The sequence below is a fragment of the Chenopodium album genome, chromosome 15 (assembly GCF_948465745.1).
Source record: "Chenopodium album chromosome 15, dcCheAlbu1.1, whole genome shotgun sequence".
Classification (NCBI taxonomy): domain Eukaryota; kingdom Viridiplantae; phylum Streptophyta; class Magnoliopsida; order Caryophyllales; family Amaranthaceae; genus Chenopodium; species Chenopodium album.
The window spans coordinates 25,861,509-25,875,399 of NC_137848.1; the positions used below are offsets into that span (position 1 = coordinate 25,861,509).

Genomic DNA, 13,891 nt, shown 5'->3' on the forward strand with positions numbered 1-13,891 from the left:
GAGTTTGAGAAGTATTACAATACCATCAAGGTGAATGGGGTTACTCGAGAGTTCATTCGACTTAACTTTTCCCCTTTTCTGTTATTGGACATGCTCTAGAGTGGTTGGACAAAGAGGTGAAGCCAAACTCTTTGAGGACATGGGATGAAGTGAAAAAGGAGTTTCTATCTCGTTTCTATCCACAAAAGAAGATGGCCGAAGCTAGTATGCTCATTCAAAGCTTCAAGCAAAAGGGGAATGAGAGCATATATGAGGCATGGGAAAGGTACAAGCAGTATCAAAGAGAGTGCCCACATCATGGGATTCCCACCTATCAAATCATCCAAATCTTCTATGGAGGTCTAAGCTCTCAAGGAAAATCTTGCTTAGATGCTGGTGCCGGAGGCCCTATCATGAACAAGACGGAAGAGGAGGTGGTGGACATAATTGAGGATGTAGTGAAACACTACATGGATTGGCAAGAGGGTGAGAGAGAGACAACAAACAAGAGTGGTTCTACGGTTTATTCAATCAACCATCTCAATGCCATCAACAATTTGTCCTCACAAATTTCGAACTTGGGAAATGAGATAACCTCGATCGAAGCAAAGCTTGAGAGTGCTTCATCACAAGCACCAATTCTTCCCTCCCACAATAAGGGGAGAGATACATCTTCTAACTCAACTCCTCCTTCTACTTTAAACAATATGTCAAATGGTTGTTTGTTTTTGTGATATATGTGGATCGTATGACCATGATGCTTCAAATTGTCCACATGCTTTTGATAATTGTGATGATGTTGATAACAATGAATGTGAACAAGTGAATTTTGTTTCAAATAATAACAATGGGCAAAGATTTGATGGACAAAGGAATTTTAGGAATAGGATTTCTCACCAACAAGGGAACTTTGATAATTATAACCAAAATAGTGGTTATGGAAACCAAAGAAATCAAAAGTTATGAGGCAACTATAACAATCAAGGCTATAAGAATCAAAGTCAAGGTCAAGGGTATGGAAACCAAATCCAAAACCAAGGCTATGGTAACCATCACCAAAAAAATGGCCAAAATCAAAACTGGGGTAATTGGAGCAACCAAAATCAGGGTAATTTTAAAAACAACAATCAAAAGGGACCCCCACCTGGATTTGCTCCAAGAACTCAAGGCAATGGTGACAATTCCTATGCCCAACCTTCATCTTCTAGGACTACTTTGGAATAAATCATTGAGAACCAAACCAATATTTTGAACACTTACATGTCGGTGAGTGACAAGAAGTTCGATGAGATGATGACATACAACAAAATGCATGAAACACAAATCACCCAATTAGCAAACACCTTTAAGGAGATTGCTACCCCTACTTCTTTACCCTCTCAAGGAGTTGATCCTAAGAAACCGGTGTATTTTATCACCACTAGGAGTGGTAAAGTGCTTGTAGAGAGTGTTTCTAGGAAGAGTAAGGAGGGTGAGAAGGTGAGTGATTCATGTGAGAACAAAGAGCTTAATGTGTCAAGGAAGGTGAGTCAAGATGCTAAAGAGGAAGAGAAAATTGAAGAAAAATTGCATAAGGATGTGATCAAACCCAAACTTCCATATCCCCAAAAGTTTTTAAGAAACAAGATTGATGAGCAATTTGGGAGATTTCTTGATATGCTTAAGGAAGTTCATCTTTCTATCCTTTTTATGGAAGCTTTGACACAAATGCCAAGATATTCTAAGTTCCTTAAGGAAATTTTGAGTGGCAAGAGAGAGTGTAATGAGGTTGATTCGGTGAAAGTTGGGGAGTGTTATAGTGCTTTTATTCATAATGATTTACCCGAAAAGATGAAAGATCTGGGTAATTTTTAAATCCCTTGCAAGATTAATGGAAAAATGTTTCAAAATGCTCTTTGTGATCTTAGTGCTAGTGTTATCATAATGCCTTATTCCGTTTTTAAGAAGCTTAAGCTAGGTGAGATTCTCCCAACCAACATGACCTTACAATTGGCCGACCTATCTATTAAGTTTCCTAAAGGAAGAGTTGAGGATGTCCCCCTCAAGATAAGTGAGTTTACAATTCCCGTTGACTTCATTCTACTTGAAATTGCAAAAGATGACAATATACCTATTATCGTAGGGAGACCATTCTTAGCTACTTCAGGTGCTTTGATTGATGTGAAAGGTGGCCTTATTACATTGCGTGTTGGTAATAACAAGGCAAGTTTTAAGCTAAAGTCAATGCATGAGTCTTTGTCTTTCGTGAAAGGAATTATGTGTATCAATTCACCTCGTTCTAATGACAATGTATGCATGTTTGTGTCTTCTACTAACGATGCTCTTGAAGCTTGTGATGATGTTCCTTTATGTGTCAAAAGCAAGATGGTTAGTGAAGATAACATGGAGCCCTCAAAACTTGTGTATGAGGATGTAATTGATATACCTTCATGGCTTGAGCCCTACCCAAGAGAGGTTAAAGATGACTCCAAATGTGTTGATGGTGCAAAGCCGTCCACTATAAGGAGTAAGAAGACAACAAAGAAAAAGAGAGCTTTCATGAAGAATAAAATGAAATTGAAACAAAGCAAGCTTGAGTCGGAGTTTTCAAAACAAGAGAATGCATCTAAAAAGGAAGTGGAGTTTCCATAGAATGGCAAGAAGTTTGACACTCTACCGCTTTGGACAAAGTGGTTTTCTTTGACCCTTTGTGATTTGGAGGAAGGGTCGAGCTTAGAACCTTAAGCAAGCACTTCCCGAGAGGCAACCCGATTTTCTAACCCTTTTTCCTTTTTGATTTTATCTTTCTTATTTTTCTTTTAATTTCTTTTCTTTCTTTCAATTGTTTTGTGCTTATATTTATAGGTTGTTTTCATGGGAATCCGATCCTTTAAGCGAGCATGAGCATAATGAGAAAGAGTTTCATGTTTGATGATGAGAGTATGCTCGATTTTCTTGAATTTCGAGTCATATGGGTAAGGTAATCTAGTGGGTAAGTTAGGAAAAATAATGCTTCGATATGAAGGAAATTTGTGCTTGGTGGGTTCATTATGGTGCTCTCATTAATTTGGGATGTTGAACCCACTGTCAAGGCGTTTTGAAACTGATATGTTTAGTGGGTTCAACAATCCCGGGATGATAAAGATGCATAGAGCCCATAGTCGAACGCATCAAGAGAAAGAAACAAGAGAAGCAGCACGACGCGGGGGAGTAGCCAAGCAGCACGGGCGCGCAGCTTGCATGCGCGGGCGCGCACCCTCACTGCGCAACCGCGCAGATGCCCATCACCGAGCCTTATTTTCTTTCTTTCTTCTTCTTTCCCTCATTTCATCCTACCTCATTTCGAACGCACCCCTCACCTCTCTATAAACACAAACCCTAACTCCATACTTCCAATTCTTCAATCAAATCTTCATATTTCCTCACAAAATCACCAAATTTCTACTCAAATTTCATTAATTTCACAAAAATACATACTATTTTCCTTCATTTCATCTTCTCCATTCTCTTTCCTCCATTGAAGAGCAAATTGGGGTTTTTCGTTTTGGAGGAATTTGGGGCTCAAAAGTTGATCAAATTTGCTTCTTGTATGGTATAATAAACTTCTCTACCTTTGTTTTGCATTATTACATCAATTCGTAGTGAGAACTTGGTTATTCATACTTGTGAATAGTAGTAGTATTGATTTTGTTGAATATGGTGATTGTTTGGATAATTTAGGTGCTCATATTTGTTTTTTGTTGATTGAAATTGCCTCACATTGTGTTGTTGTTGATTGTATAGCATAATTGATAAATTTTGGTGGCTCTTTGAAGAAGTTGAAATTTGGAATTCTTGGTAGTAAGCTTGGGATTGTGTGGTGGTTTGCTTGAAAGTGGTGTGGTAGTATTGTGATTGGTTTTGTGATTGTGGTGGATAGAGGAGTTTTTGATTGAATTTTGCTTGTTATATTTGTGGAGCACATATGTCAAAAATTATGAAAGCCCTCGCCTCCAAAAAGAGAAAAACATAAGTTTCAATTGAGGAACCCTCACCCACAAATTCACCCTCACCTCAAACACAACCGAGCAATGATCCTTTACCATTACCAAAATCACGATTTTCTAATCCAAACCATAAACCACTTTTTGTTGACTTTAAAAAACGAACCTTAAAGCCCTCTCGGCATTATCATCAAGATAGCATGATCAAATTGGGGATCGATGAGGAAATTTTGGTTTTGTTTGACAACGTCCAGATAGGTAACTTTGTTAACACATGTTACCGAACTTACCTTAAGCCTACAAGGGTGTTTCTTGCTTCATTATCTTCTACTCCGGTTGATGACAAGGATTTCCAAATTTCTTTTCAACTCTTCAACGTGGAGAAGACTCTTTCTCTAGCCGAATTCAATGCGGCTCTTGACTTCAATCCGGGTGCGGATGTTCTTTTTCTCTGAGCATGAGTTCTTTGATGGGTTGCTCAAAATTCATGGTGGCATGACATCTCGGGATTGAACGAGTTCACCGCTCGCTACTCTCTAGCAAGTGATATATTTCAACTGTGCCTTCGTGTTCTTCATCGACTCTTGGGATACTTAGTCTTTGCAAAGCAATACTTGGGTAAAATGTCGAAGGCCAAGTTAGTGGTTCTTTGGATGGCTACTAGAGAGGATTTGGGAGGAAGGGTTAACTTTGGGCACATATTCTTGAAGAATTGCATTGACATGCATGGGAAGAAGTCGGGGGATATTCAATGTGGTAGCATGGTAACTAGATTGGCTACCAAGCTCGGTTTTGGTCGATACCTCGCTTCTTGTACTCCAGTGGGGGAAGCTAACTCTCTTTACCTCGACATTGCTCAGCTCAAACAAGTTCAATTCTTAGTAAAGAACAATGATGACGAGGTTTTTGATTGGTTAAGGAGGAGTGAGCATCATTGCTATTTCCCTAATCCCTCCTTGACCTCCCTTCACCGGCATGCTCCCAATGTATGGTTTGTGCCCCAAAGCAATCGCCTCCCCAGTGATGATGATGATATGGAGGACGTCCTCAATGAAGAGAAATAATACCAACAACATCAACAACAACGCCAACAATAAAAACAACAACAACAACAACAACAACAACAATCTCAACCTCAACCTCAACAACAACAACATCAATTTTCCGACCCCGACATGGAAGCTTTGAGTTCCCAAATGACGAGCATGCAAATTCTCATGGAAGGGATGTATGACCAAGACTTTAACGCAATCTACAATCAAATGAGAGGCATCTCCGAAATGCAACAAGGTATGTTCATTCAACAGCAACAACTCTATGATGCTAGTGTTAACCGTGGGGAAATCACCCCCGTGGTTAACTACCCTTACTTTCCTCCTCAACTCGGTCCCGTGCCGTCTAGAGGGGGTGATATGAGGCCTACCTACCCATATTGGCAAGGACCTCAAGGGTCTAACACCGAGATTCGCACCTTCCCGGATGAGCACGGTAACTATGATTACCGTGTGCCTGGTGGGAACGACTATAGGGGTGATCCTAACTACCCATATGTCGATCCCACCCATCCTTTGCCACCAGAGTTGCTCGAGCAATTCACTCCCTTAGCCCCTTGGCAACAAGACAATTTTAGGGGCCACTATGGCTAGCCAACCGGCTACACCGGGGGATGGGATCCTTATGGTTCCCCATCCAAGTTCTCCTATAATAGGGATGACAACAATTATGATGTCGGGCGTAGTGGTAACTAGTTCTCCCTCTTTGTGATTTTTTCCTCCATCCCTTTTATTATGTGATCTTTTGTTTTGGATTGGTGGGATGTTGAGATGTATTTTTGTTTAGCTTGGGGGAAACATTATTCTTATGGAAGGGACTCGGTGGCCAATTTTGTTGTTGTTGAATATCCTTGATCTTTAGTGTCTTGATGCTTTGTGATTGCTTGTCTTGATTTATGATTGATGTTGTTGAGTGTTGTTGTTTTCTATAAGTATCTCATGCATATCTTGTTGAGTATCTTTTAATGATAATGTTGAGATGATTGCTCTATGATGATGCTTTTGCTCCCTTAATCCAAATCCCTAAATCCAAAACCCTTGAATCCAAATCCCTTTAATCCAAATGCTTGTAGTTTAGTGTATAGTTGATTTTGCTATTTTGTTATTTTGTTTTGATTTTGCTATTTTGTAGATTAGCTTGATTTTGCTAATTTGTCTTTTTATTTTGATTTTTCTTTCTTACTATTTTGTTTTGAAGTTACTAACCTTTTTTTTTATATAGTTCCATTTTGTCTTTTATTCTCACTTAGTTTTGACGATTCATGCTAATGCTTGATTGGAGCTTCATGGAGGTGGTATATTCTTTTGCCCCACTTTTATTAGCTTAGCTTGGATAACTCGGTGAGATCTTTCTTATTTCCCTCTTTTCTTTCTTTTCTTTCATTGTTTTCATAGATTAGGATTAGTTAGGAAGAGTTGAACGGTTCGAGGATGTTTTCTTTATAACACCATAGGTGTTTGGGGTCATTGGCGATGTTGTCAAATGACCGCTTGTATGACGATTGAAAATTTATATGACATGCATGCATCTTTGCGCTTTTCTTCATCTTATCCTCTTCTTTTCCTTTTCTTCTCTTTTCTATTTTCCTTTTCTTTTCTTCTTTTCAAATTGTGAAAATACAAAAATATGATTTTGAGGCTTTTTTTTTGTTTTCTTTTAATGTTTTGCTTATGATTTGAACATATTACCATCCGACCTTTTACTTCTGAATGAATGGTTTCCTATGTGGTATCAGTGTGTACGGTTTAAGAGTATGTTTGGTTGATTCTAGGATAGAGTATGCTAAGGTAGTGTCTTTAGAACTTTTGGACCTTAAAGCCGGATTCTAATTGTTTGTGGTAAGATGGAGTTACTCCCTTTGGTGAATTTGAAACTAATAGTGAGTTATTGCTACAACCATGTAAGGTTTCATTCTTTTCTAGCCTTCCACATATTTTGCATGAGCGGCACATGGATCCTTGACTTTTGTATGCTTTATCTAGAACTTGACTCTTGTCTTCCGAGATTGCGACCGAGCTATTTAGGAAGGACAAAGGCATCTCTTCGGGGTGGTGATTTTTCTTTTTAAGATAGTTTCTATTTCTTTATTTTGGGTTTCCATTTGCCTACTAACTAACCATTTGAGCCATAAACTTTCTTTTCAAGCCATATCTTTAGATTATGAGCCTTTTGTTTCATTCTTGTTCCCATTCTTGGTTTTTGTGAAGCAATTGATCATTATTTTTGGAGATTGTGGTGGGTGAGTTTGAGTATTGGTTCTTATAATGTATGCAAGTTTGTTTTGTATATATTTTTTGATTAAAAGCAAATGCCAAGTTGAAAAAGCTGTCCATAGTTTAAAAAGGCAAGGACAATACAATACAGTGAAAAATAGAAAAATGAAAAAATGAGAAAAAGCAAAGCACATTCAAAGGCTTTGGCAAAAGTGAAAAAATGTGAAAAATGAAAAAGTTCAAAAATATTTTGATGTAAGTGTATTTCTCCCTATTTTAAGCATTGAGGACAATGCTTCTTTTTAGCTTAGGGGAAGCGTTCTTACGCTTTTTGTATATATGTTTGTGATTTTGGCTTTGAATAAGCTTGGGGGTGTTGGTTTTTTGTTTGGTGATTGCTTGATTATTGTGTTAAGGATTGATCACCCTTTGCTTCACAATTTAGGTATACCACCAAATTGAAAATTTTAGCCTACCTTCACCCTTTTCGCCCTTACATTACAACCCTTTTCAAAACTTTTTGACCTTTTTGGTTGAGTCACAAGTCGGTGGAGGGAGATGTGAGTCAAGCCTATGGAGCGGTGTGCATAGTCAAGATGTCGAGTAGCCCTAAAATCTCTTCTTTTCGGGTTCCTTCGAGGAATCATTGAGATGCTCACTAAAGGTGGATTTGAAACTAATAGAGGGAACGCGGTAAGATTGTTTGGGATGAAGGTGAATTGTGTCTCATTAGTTCTCTATGCTTAACATATCTTATGTTTCAATCAACCTTGGATATCTTGGAACGTGCATACCCTTATTGTATATAAAGTTGTTTATTCACTAGCATTTGATCATTTGTAAAAGTCCATTTCGAAAGCTTTTTGTTTTACCTTTTTCCTTTTTGATTTTAATTTCTTTTTAATGATTTGCCTCATTTTTACCTTAAAGAGTTATGAGTTAAACTCTTTGGATACCCTTACGACCTCACTCGTCCTCATTTGCGACTTTGGGGTTTAAAGGGCTTGTTGTAGCTAAAAACAACTGTGATTCCTACAAAAGTGAGTTTTAGTGTACATTCTTACCCTTTTCTTTCCTTTTTCATCGAATAAATTTTTCATCCTATTCCTACCTGCTTTTGTTTTGCAGGATGAGCAAAAGTCTAGCTTGGGGGAATTTGATGAGTGTCATTTATGGCACTCATTTAGCCTCTTTTAGAATGTATTTTAATCACTTTTATAGTTCTTTTATCTCTTATTCCTTAGTTTTACTTTTTATTTCACTAGTTTGTGTTTTCTTTAGTTGTTTTCCCGTTTTCTTGCTTTTCTTAGTTTATTTTGCCTTTTCTCTTTTATTTGTTTGCTTTCTTTGATTTCGGGATATTGGTAATGTTCAAGGAGCTCAATGGCTTTTTCTCGGGATTTGTAAGGCTCAAGGTGCAAGCCGGTCTCTCCCTTTGAAGCTCAAGTGTTAAGGGGTGCAAAGTCCAAGTCTTTTAGGCCGCGCTCTCAAGCTGCGTGGGCATCAAAAATGGTGTTGAACCCACCGTGGAGGCCCTTGGAAACTGCCACCCTCAATGTTCATAAAGTGGAGCGCACGGAAAGCACCGACGGACGCACGAGGGGAACTACCCTGCTCCCACGCGCGGGCACACACGATATGGCGTAGGCGCACAGGGCAGGAGCGCGGTGTAGGAGTTTATAGGTACTACGCAGCGGAAAATCATGAATCATATTCATAAAAGTACCTAATCCCAATAACACATGCATAACACACAAGACACATAATCATACCTTTGAAGCGTGAATTCCACGTAGCAATTTGATTGACAAATCAGGGAGAGAATAGAGCCCCAAGCGTTGCTCCTCTACTTAGTTCACGAGCTTCGAACGAGTCGTCCACCAATACTAGATTGGTCGAGTGATTGAGGAAAACCGCGATCACCACCTTTATTGGACTAACCGACCACCACGATCTACCACCACCACGAACCACCACACTGGCGCCAAGGGAGGAGGAGAGAGCCGTGAGATAGAGAGGAGTATGAGAGGGGTTGGTCTCGTGTTTGCTAATTAGGGTTTGATCACACTAATCAGATAATTGCATACTACTAGCAAACCCTAGGCACCTAGTCTATTTATAATCCCATTATAATTAGACTAGGGTTAGGAATCCCAAAACCCTTCAATCCACTCCATGTGGCCGGCCATACTAGAGGATGAGGCCCATCATGGGCTGTGTCCTCTCGTGCCCGATCTAGACCCTTTGTGTGACCTTATAGGATCCATCCAATTGGGCTTTGGGCTATTTTACTAGCCCAAAGATCTAGCCCAAAGATCGTTAGTACCTCTAGCTATGATAAAACGACGACCCAAATGTACAAACTTAATTATCTCCATAATTTGATCCATTTATATATCTAGTAATTGCACACGACGAAGACATAAATCCTTCAATCTCCCACTTGTCTGAGACAAGTGTGCAATATTCAAATTCCTTAAGGCAATATGTGTTGATTTGATAATATGATTGCATCACATGTCGAGATCATATTAATCTACAAATCGTTTCTTGAAATCTGAGTTAGAATTGCAAAACCAAATGATTACTGAGTAATGCATTTGAACGTGGCCACGTATTTTCTGAATTCTCCCTCTTCAAGCGGCCATGACACATTCCCTAATTTAATAGGTAGACTCAATCCAATCTTGTGGAAACAAGGCTCCCACTCAACTTTTGAAAAAACCGGGAAACACACTTTATAATCTCCAGTTACGGGAAGACGTTTGAGTGTACCACAGTTAAATCAATCATTGAATGAAATCAATGTTCCACTCATGTCAAAGGAATCCACTAATATATCCGGAAGCTCTATACTTGAACTTCAAAGTAGGTCAATAGTTCAATCATGCATCATTCATGCATATCCAAGTGATTGACCGAGCATCTCTATGCCCCTATAGCCCATGAAACTGCATATCCAATCAATCTTACATGCTAGTCCATTTATTGAAATCATTTATGTCCACTTTAATGATTTCGAACTAGGAACTTAAATAATATATGAATTTTGTTCACCTGTGGGGTTTCATTCACCAGGTTATTTAAATAAATTAACCTGATGAGCCCATCAATCCATAATTATTTTGGACATTTTATTTAATTTCCAAAACCATAATTAAATAAGAGAAATGAAATTTCTATTTTAAACATAATTCTGCAAATTGGGCATTCCTAATGTAACATGTTTTCTCAAAACATATACAACTTGAATTACATAACTTGCTTCAATCCAAGTCTTTAATATGATTCTCATATCTTAGTCTATGGAAGGGGTTTAGTGATTTCTCACTCATAATAAAACTTTGCAAATCACAACATTCTGCTTGTCATTGATCTCGTAAATGAGGTGATATCTCATATCTATTTGTTTGGATTTGTGATATGACCTTGACTCCTTTGTTTTGGCAAAGGTGTCCTTTTAGTCACAAGAAAATTTGATCCAAACTTCCTCCTTAACTACTCTTACTGTAGTTAAATACACATATTCTGACAATGAGTATGCAACAGTATTCTGCTTTGAACTCTTTCAATCTTACTGTCCTTTTTCATACAGACACAAAATGTATCTAGATCACTATCTAAAGTCATCTTGCCTGTTTGGAAACTTGCATCCGTATAACCTTTTAACAACTTATTCACTTTTAACATCATTAGCTAGAAAAATTCCTTTAGTCCTTCTCAAGTACTCAAGGATTTGCTCTTTGCAACTTGCAGTATGCTTGTTCTGAATTTACTTGAAAATTGCTACACATGCACAAGTGATATGTAACATTTTGCTTTGAACATATCATGGTACATATAATGGACCCTTTTGTAAAAGCATAAAGTACATTATCCATACAACTCAACTCTATTAGCTTTTAAAGGCACTGAGTTTTACTGAGCGTAACACCATGAAACATGGGAAAACATCCTCTCTTAGAATCTTGCTTCATGAACTTGTCGAGATCCTTATCAACATAAGTCTCTCGATGTTGTCCAATCATTCTTCAAGATTCACTTCATGGATCTTAATTCCCAATATGTACTCAACATCTCTTAGCCTTTCATATAGAAACAACACTCTAACCACTGCTTGACTTATTCAAGCATTGATATGTCATTTCATATGAATTGTATGTCATCTACATATATGACCAAGAAGACCAATTGCTCCCACTAAACTTCTTGTCTCTACAAGATTCCTTTTTCGCTCTTTGAGGAAATCAAACTGTTTGATTGCCTAATCGAAACGAATGTTTTAACTCCCTTATGCTTACTTCAATCCATTAATTGAATTTCTGAAGTTTGCAAAACTTTCTGTGAATTCTGGATTTCAAAATTCTTAGGTTTTATCATATACATACCATCCATCAAGAACATTTCATGAAGGTGATTTTGATCTCCATTGCTAAACTTCGTAATCGAAATCAGTAATCACTAGAAGAATCCGAATAGGCTTACACATCTAATAGGTTTGACCCTATTTGTAAGACTATCATGGACTAACACATCTTTACAGACATGGAGTCCATACTGGATTTCTTGGCTTTAAGCTATTTCTTGAGTTGGCACTTATCCAAAGCTTGCTTATAGGTTGTGGGTTCAAACCATTCCAATAGGAAAATTTTAAAATCCACCTTTTTCTCAGAATTTCAACAAACTGTTTGTTTTAATCCCAAGTAACCTACAATAGGTATGAGCAACAATAGAATTATTCTCTTCAACTCTTTGAAGCCTTTCATTCAAGTGGGACGATAGAAGCCTGGCTAGTGGAATTAGCTTGCTTCGACACATGGTTTATCAAATTAGTTGATTTCATATGCCTTCGTCTCTGATGTGATGTTATTCACATCCTTTTGTTGCTCGTCTCGAATCTCATCGAGATCTAACTTTACTCCCACTTGGCTTTGTAGGAAGAGATTTCTTTCTATAAAGACATTACTGTAGGAATAATACCTCTTAGTTTCCATGAGAAAACCCATGAAGAACTATTTAGGGTCTATTATTTCATCTTTGTAAACATTTTACATTGATTTCATATTCCCTCAATCCTGTTTAGAAAAGATAACTTTGGAACATTTCCAGTCTATAACTCTTATGACATCTTTTCTACTGCTTTGTTTAAGTTTCTGTTTAGTATATTCGCAAATGTTGTTGTAATGCATATTCTCAAAACGATATTTGTAAATCATTAAAGCTAATCTAGGATCGAACCATGGCAAGCAAAGTTTGATTCCTTCTTCATAAACATACATTTTAATTGTAATGTTTCTGGATTGTGAATTAATTCAACAATTCCCTTTTAGATGATCATTGAGTTTGAGTTAAATATTTATCTCAAATTGATTTTACATTTCATTTTGGAATTCTTGAACATTTCAATGATTCTAAGCTTTACTTCATTAAGTAATTATCGATATATTTACTAAAATCGTTAGTAAAAGCAATGAAATAGTTAAATCTCTTTGCTAATTCTTGAACTTATGGTCCACACACATCATATGTATGAGTTCCAAAAGGTCATTTTAGCTCCTTTACCCTTTCAACTAAAAGGCAACTTGGTCATCTTACCATATCAAGCATGACTTCTAATTCTCAAGTGATTCATAATCATATAAGAATAAGAGTCCATCCATAACTTTGGATGTGCAAATGGTTTATGTGACCTAATCTTACTTTGTTATAAGCAAGTTTACTTTAATCATCTAAAATTGCTTTTGTGATCTACTTTTATAGATGTCATAAAGCAAAATAACTCATATCTAGAAAAATGAAAACAATTTATTACCTTGGTCATGGATCAACACTTGTCCAAGCCAAGTAAAAACAAATCAGTATTCAAACAAGAAAACCGAAATATTGTCTCATCATAACTGGAAATTGTTCTAAAATCATCATAAAAATTCAGAAATTAAAACTATGAAGCTATCTCTGGCCACTCAAACACTTCTAGTGCACCTTCAAGCTCCATTTCCATGCTAGCCTCACTTCTTTGCAGCTTCTGCACAACACTAATAATGTTAAGCACTGCAACTTGGTATCACATACCTAAGTGAAAGTTAAAATGTTTATAACATAATACCTGAGGTTGATGCTCCATTCTTCTTGAGGAAATCAAGGTATTTCTGGCAATTGCGTTTCCAATGCCCCTTCTTTTTACAGTAAAAGCATTCACTTTCACTTGCAGCTTTGGGTTTTGGATTCGCCTTAGGCTTCTCAGGAGCCTTGGCAACTTGCTTTCCCTTGCTCTTGGCACTAGCCTTTTGCCCCTTTTTCTTGAACCCCTTTCCCTTTTGAATCATAAGAACTTCCTTCTTAGGTTCCTTAGGGATTTGCTTTTCAGCACTAACCAGCATTGCGTGCAATTGATTCATAGTCTTTGCAGTCACAGTCATGTTAAAATTCATGATAAACTGGTTGAAACTTTCTGGAAGTGAGTGGAGAATGATGTCTATTGCCATCTCATCACTGTATGGGTGCCCCAGTTTCTCCATACTTTGAATAAGGCCGATCATTTTGAAAACATGATCATGAACCGTGGCACCCTTCTCCATCCTACAATCCAGATTCTCACGATGAAGCTCGTACCTTTCAACTCTAGCTTGTTTCTTAAACAAAGCTTTGAGTTCTTGCATGATTGTGTACGCATCCTAATCCTCA

The 13,891-nt window shown here is 37.6% G+C and overlaps 1 pseudogene; it reads right to left on the bottom strand.

Annotated features, from left to right (window-relative positions):
- Positions 1 to 206: 206 nt before the first annotated feature.
- On the bottom strand, positions 207 to 304 carry LOC145583601 (small nucleolar RNA R71; annotated as a pseudogene).
- Between the last annotated feature and the right edge of the window lie 13,587 nt (positions 305 to 13,891).